Below are 7,889 nucleotides of genomic sequence, written 5' to 3' on the forward strand. Positions count from 1 at the left end.
AACATCTTGGACCATGAGCTGGTCGATTCCTTACTCCCGAAGGCGGCCTCTGAATGTAAAAAAGAGTAAAACTTCGTTTTTTTTTTCTCTACATTTCTCCACCTCGGTGAGGTTTTAACACATAAAACCAAGCCCGAACACATCCAAAGAAGATCACATCCGGTAAGAACACCTCCAAAGAAGGAAGACTTCGCGAAATAACCGCCCGGAAGGGCTATGCCCACCACGGGGCTCTTTCAAACATGTAGGATTTGGAGCAAGTCCAAACGGTGTTGGAACTTAACTCCGGTGACAACTTTCGTCGACAAGATATCGCGGGGGTTGTCATGGGTGTCTACTTTCTCAAGTGCTACATCATCATCCTCAACGACATCCCGTATAAAGTGATAACGGACATCAATATGCTTGGTTCGACCATGATGAACTTGATTCTTCGCCAAATGAATAGCACTCTGACTATCACAATACACAAAGAACATTACGCTTCAATACCCAAATCATCTAGAAGACCTCGAAGCCATAGTGCCTCTTTCATCGCCTCGCCATCGCCATATACTCGCCTCGGTAGTAGATAGAGCAAGCAAGCGTAGCTGTAGCATAGACCTCCAACTAACCGGTGCACCATGCATCATAAACACATAACCGGAGTCGATCGTCGTCTATCTAGATCACCGCATAATCGGAATCCACAAACCCACTGACATAACAAGTGCCTCCACCATAAGCTAATCCCACATCCAAAGTACCCTTCAAGTACCTTAGTACCCATTTCACTGCCTCCCAATGCTGCTTCCCAGGATTTGCCATATACCTGCTGACAACACTAACTGCCTGTGAAATGTCTGGGCGTGTGCACACCATAGCATACATCAAACTGCCCACGACACTTGCATGATAAGGAACATTTGCCATATGCTTTTTTTGTTCCTCCAATCGAACTAGGGAGAGAACTTAGCTGAAAGCCTAAAATGCCCAGCTAAAGGTGTAGAAACCGACTTTGCATTCTCCATACCAAATCGAGAAATTACTTTCTGAATGTATTTCTTCTGAGATACAACTATCCGTCGCTTCTTCCTATCTCTGTCAATCTCCATGCCCAGTATCTTCTTGGCTCCACCTAAGTCTTTCATCTCAAACTTCGAGCTAAGTTGAGATTTCAACTTGTCTATCTCCACCATGCTTTTGGAAGCAATAAGCATGTCATCCACATAAAGCGGGGAGATAGATGAAGTCATTACCACGAAGCGCTTCTAAAGTAGACACAACAAATACATACTTTGCCGGGTGTACTCATGTTGCATCATGAATGTGTCAAAGCGCTTGTACCATTGCAGGCGATTGCTTTAACCCGCATGATGGACCGATTCAATTTGTATACATAATCTTCTTTCAAGAACGACAAACCCTTCGGGTTGTCTCATATAGATCTCTTCTTCCAAGTCCCCATGCAAAAGCGGTTTTCACATCAAGTTGCTCTAACACCAAGTTGAAGTGAGCAACTAAACTTAATAACACACTAATGGACGTATGTTTGACCACCGGGAAAATACCTCATTGTAGTCAACTCCTTCTTTATGTAAAAACCCTTTTGCTACCACTCTTGCCTTGTACCCGATCTTTGCCGGTTCGGGAAGGACCTCTTTCTTTACGAACACCCATTTCTTGCCGATAGTCCTTTTGCCCTTTGGCAATAAAACTAGGTCCCATGTGTGATTTTTATCAAGAGATTCCATCTCGCTTGCATAGCTACCAACCAATCTCGTAATGAGCATCTCTAGCGGCTTCCTTGAAGCTATCCGCTCATCATCTTCGATATTCGGTGCATATGCCACTAAATCCACGACCATAGTGTTTCACCGGTTTTCGTGCCCATACTTGTGCACTTCTTTAACTTGTCTCGTGGCTGTGGTCGCCCACTACAAGTTCGCGGATGCTCTTGCTCTTCTTCTGTTCTTTGGCGTGTGGTTCCATGATTTGGTACCTCATCATGATCTAACCGGTCATCTCATCAGATCGGACAACTCAAGCTCATTAGCTTGAACTTCTATAGACTCACCATTATGCCCCAACTACCGGAAACCATTGAAGATAACACACGAAGTCTCATCAAAGGGTAACATCTCTGCTGACCAGGCACTTGTGGTTTTCTAGACACCACAATCGATATCCCTTTACCCCATTTGCAAAGCCTAAGAATATGGCCTTCTTAGCTCTAGGATCTAGCTTGATGTCCCTCACATGGTAGTAAGCTGTCGATTCAAACACTCGCAAAATACTATAATTAGCTGGGTTACCTGACCACACCTCATAAGGTGTCCTGCAATCTATAGTTGTAATGCTTGGTGACCTATTATGCGGGTAACACGCCATGGACACGCGTGATTCCGCCTAATACTCTTTGCCTAAACTAGCATTAGACAATAAACATCTTGCTCTTTCAAGCAAAGTTCTATTCATCCTCTCGCCATTCCATTCGTGGCGTGCCCCCGATATCTAGTGTCCGGCAATTCCCATTACAAGCCGCCGAGAACTCTTGGAAAGGTCCATAGGTATACTCGATTACCATTGTCGGACCATAATGTCTTTACCTTCCTATCGTGCGATTCTCAACCCTTGCCTTCCACTTCTTAAATGTCTCAAACACTTCATCTTTTCGATTTCATCATATACACCCACACATAGCGAGTATGATCATCAATGAATGAGACATAATAGCGGTTACCTCCCTTGGAAGCCACCACGGAGGGTCCCCAAACATCCGTATGCACATAATCAAGGATGCTGTTGTGCCGTGTCGCGTGCTTGAACTTGAACTTGACTTTGATCGCCTCCCATAGACGCAATGCTCACGAGAACCCCATACTTGGCTTCTTCAAGTTCTTCAAGAACCCTTGCTTTGTACAACTCGGACAAACCCTTTTCACTCATATGCCCTAAACGATATGCCATATCTTAGTGCACTCAAAATCATTACTACATGCACCGGTTTTGCTACATCGCCTATCACCGTTACTACCTATCGAGTATACAAGGTTCCATATTTTGACCCTTCATAACAACTAAAGAGCCATTAACAATATTTAGGACTCCACATTCGCTTACAAACTTGTGGCCTTTGGAATCCAAGGTACCAAGAGAAATAAGACTTTTCTTTAGCTCAGGAACATGTCTCACATCGGTTAAAGTCCTCACTACACCATCATACATCTTGACCGTATAGTTCCAATTCCTACCGTCTTACAAGCAACGTCATTACCCATTAAAAGCGGAACCACCATCAATGCTCTCATAAGAAGTAAACCACTTTCTATTCGGACACATATGATAGGAACATCAGGAATCAAGAATCCACTTTTTCGGTCATATAGTCTTGTGTGGACACACGAGTGAACTCATCCCTTCGTGAGCACAAGCATAATTTGCCTCAATTTTTGCCTTACCTTTCTTCGACCATCTCTCTTGTTCTCTTTCTTGGTGAGGACAATTACTTGCATAATGTCCCTTTTCATTGCAATTGAAGCTTTGTACATATTTTAAAGGCTTCTTTGACTTGGACCTAGAATTCTCATTACTTGAATAATTCGTTCATCTGCAATTTCCTCTTGCCACTAGCCCCCGACCTGCATCAATGCTATTCTCTACACGTGTCTTCTTCATCAACTCATAAGAAAGAAGTGCACTTTGAACTTCGTCAAGATCGGCGACTTTCTCGTTCATGAATGTAGTCATTAGATGCTCATAGCTTTCGGCAAAGGAGAATATTAAACATGCCGCTTGATCCTCATCATCCATCTTCATACCAACATTCAAATAATCCGCTAGGCGTTGATGGAACTCACTAACGTGCTCTTGCATCGTTGAACCATCGACCATCATGTACCGATAAAGACGCTTCTTAAGGTACATCTTGTTAAATCATGCTCTTGGTCATATACATAGACTCTAGTTTGAGCCAAATCCGGCAATGGTATTTTCTCCCATCACACTATACATAACCTCATTAGCAAGACATAACCGGATTGATGAACAAGCTTGAAGATCGAACTCTTCCCAATCATCATTACTCATACTCGCCGCTTTAGATTTAATCCCCTTTAAAGCCTTGTGCAAACCTTGTTGGATGAGGATGTCCTTTACTTGGACTTGCCAAATCCCAAAGTTATTCTTCCCATTAAACTTCTCTATTTCAAACCTTGCGTTTGACATCTTGGGAGCCATCTTTCAAGTTACACACAATAACCCAAAAGAAACAGTTTCACCTCGGAATTTAATCGAACACCTTGTCTACACAAATTTTGAGCATTAAACTCAAAATCCTAGGTCGTATACCTAAGCTCTGATACCAATTTTTGTGAATATATAAGTGCGGAAACAACGTTACCCACAACAAACGGATCAATCCTACACAAAGATCGATCCTTCACACTAGACAAGACTTCAACACCCTCCAAGCAATATCCCAACACTTCTCAATATCAAATAACAAGCATATAAAGTAAAACAATTAATGTAAAGGATGAACAAACCACAAGACGAGATATATCGTGGTTCGGCAATTTGCCTACTTCCACACTGCGAGTTCCAAGCTTTACTAGATGTCTTGAGTAACAGATTACAAGTCTCTCAATTCACTCACAAAGAATGAACACTCAACTCACAAAGAATTGCTCTCTTATAATCTCTCTCTTTCTTGGTTTTGGAAAAGTTAGGTTTTCCAAAAAACTGATTTTGTTTTTATACCAAAAAACCAAAATCATTGGTTCTAATGAAGCCCACAAAAATGACTGGCTTGGTGGTGAGAGCGTGAGCCTTGCGTGTGGCCTTGGCTATCGAGCTGGTGGTCGTGCCAAAACACTGGACCATGGACAATTCGAAGCTCTGGCCTTGGCTCTGAATGTTAAAAAACAGAGTAAAACTCGTTTTTTTTTCTCTACAAAAACTCTATCAGTTCAACAGAAAAATAAAAATTGAAGAGAATAAAATTAAGTTTGAGCAGAGTAAAAGTGTTCTATATAGCTCTAGCTATTAATGGTTTCCGGCAAGATGCCAAGATATATGGCACTCTACCTCACTCAAAGTAGGGTGAACACATACTGAACCTTCAAGGATACTTTAATTTAGTAAGAAATATGAAGTTCATTCATTTTACCTCTGTTTCTCTGAACTCTAACAATGGGCATTTGGAATAAGATATGCTTGTGTCTTGGCTTGTCTTGCCTGATTTTTCAGATACTCCCTTCTAAAAGATATTTGTTGTTTCCAAGTTTAGAGATATGTCCAAGTTCAGAGCATTGCTTTAAACTTGGCCATAGTCGAAGGAGCTATAGATGCAAAACAGATGACTGATTCTCTTTTGAGGTTATCAAGCGGTGACCTATACACTTTTTTGTAGTACCATGAAGAAGCTTCAGAAAACTCCCTGAAGTTGTTATTTTTTAGGCTAAAATGCAGACTCATTGGTCTTGAATCTTGATATCCTAACGAATGGTTCACCACCACCATACCATGTTTACACTACATTGACAAAGAAATTTTGCCAACCACAAACCGACTTGAATGCTTGTCACAGCCATAAAATTAAACCCCACCACCATACAATTTTTTTAGCTTATGGTATCATGAATTTAAGACTCATATCTCCATGATTTTGGAGAAATTGGTAAAAAAATATGAATAAATATAATGAATGCAATTTAAGATTAAAATTTACATAAATATTTTCTTAAATGTTTCTAGAGATGGAGCTAATATTAATGGATGCCAAAAAACAATGCACTATAAACACTTACTAATATACAAATGGATACTCCTACAAATCATACACTATCACATGCACAACGATAGTTATTTTAACCATGACCGACATGGTTACTTTACGCACCATAAGTTGACACAATCCCATCACAACCAACAGAGAAATTACTCAAAAATAAGAATTAAAAGGATACAATGATAAACATTGAAATGGATCAATTCTTAACGATCGATGAAGATAATAGTCATATACTTGTTTGTGGTTCACTTTAAACGGGAAGACAATGGAACAAAATAAACGATCTTTGAAATGAAAACAACCATATGCAAGATAAGAATAATACAAAACTCTTGAGTAGGTCAAGTAGTAAGTGAAGTTATAAAACCACAATGGCATACAATGATACAACGATACCTCCTTTAAGCACACCAACAAATGAAATCTTGCATAAAACCCCATTGATCATCGAGTCATCAAGCTAGCATTTAGTTAAAATTTCTTTGGAAATATTAGTGAATTCATTCTTTGAAACAAAAGATATAAAGTATAAGTAAGGGTAAAATATGTGCACTTTTGGATGGAGAGAATTGCTGGCCGGTTATGAGATAAAAAATAAAAGTGTCAAGGTGATCAAGAAATTCTTTAGTACACATGAAAGACACAGTGTATACAATATGTATAATATTCTACTCTTCCCTGCTTCAAGTAAGGCGCCAAAAAGAATCAATGGTGAAACACATAGCTAGCTAGCTAGTTAGCTCATATATAAGAAGAAACTAATGTATAGAAAAAGTATTTGATAGTAATCATTTCCTTTTACCTTTCTTAGGCCTTCACCCTTATCAACAAAGGTGGAGGTATTCCCCTTCCCCTAGGAACTTCAACCAGAATTATCACAAAAGTTGATAAGTAATAGCAGTTTCATACAAACTGTAAAATATGTTACCATACGTAACAATTATTAGATCGACATCTTACCAGAGCTATCTCCTATGCTAAGGACCTACCATTTTGAGAAGTCGATCTTATGAGAAGTCTCAGTGAATGATAATACAAAGTGAATTGTTAGATGGACAAAGAGACAACAAAAATAAGAAATAAATAGAGAGAGCTGAGAAGGCTGAAGAAGAGTCTCAATGTCAAATTCAAGTAAGAGAACTAACTTTGTCTTGACTGAAAAAATGGGAAAATTACAGTTCAAAGAACGCGTCACACACCACTCATCTGCCTAAACATTTTCTTATATTTCTCTTTTATAACTTAAAATTCCAATCTACTTAATATGGTATAAAATTTGTCAAGTTTGGACTTTGGAGTACAACCCATATTCACATATATTCTCACATGGTCACATGTCCCTTCAACCCATCATCCATACTCTCTGCCACCAAATTAGGAGATCAGTGGCTGAACATGGGAAGCAGGAGGTGTTGGGGTTATCGGTATACTCTCTTATAGTAAGTTATGGAGTGGATCCACAACGCACTCTTCAACAACGAAGTAACCTCTATTGCAAACAATCACACTTGACAGATAGTCATTTTAAATGCAAGACATCATATGACAGCTGTAAATTAAAGAAACCAACTAATACTCTCTTTGATCGTAGATTAAAACTAATCAAGTAACTGGTAAGAAGGAAAGATGACTTACTGCATATAATGCTTCAAAGTTGTTGTGAAGAATATCGAGAACAGTTCTGTAGGATTCCAATTTTAACTTCAATTTTCTCCATGGAAATGTGAGAAAATTGCTTAATAACTTCCTCTAAAGAACTAACGTTGACTTGCTGTCAAACGATACAGTACTGAATCAAATCGTCTTTTGTAAATCTATCCTTACGCATATCCACACAAAGCTCTACATACTTGAACATTATCTGTTCAAGCGACTTGTGCCATGCCCGGCCGATTTCTCCTTGACGTAATTACAACATGGAGTGATTGCAAGGCAGCTTGTTTCTGCCCCCAATTTAAAACGTGATAATGACCCGATCAAGGCACTATCTAGTTTTTGGACACAATAACACATAATTTCAATACACCATAGAAGTAGTTCTTCTAGCGATGGAAATAGTGTTCCAGACTATACATAAGCTTTTTTCAAGTTGTAAAAGAAAGAAAGTGCTCGGTGT

This window comes from Coptis chinensis, chromosome 8, assembly GCF_015680905.1.
Source record: "Coptis chinensis isolate HL-2020 chromosome 8, ASM1568090v1, whole genome shotgun sequence".
In the NCBI taxonomy this organism is placed as follows: Eukaryota; Viridiplantae; Streptophyta; class Magnoliopsida; order Ranunculales; family Ranunculaceae; genus Coptis; species Coptis chinensis.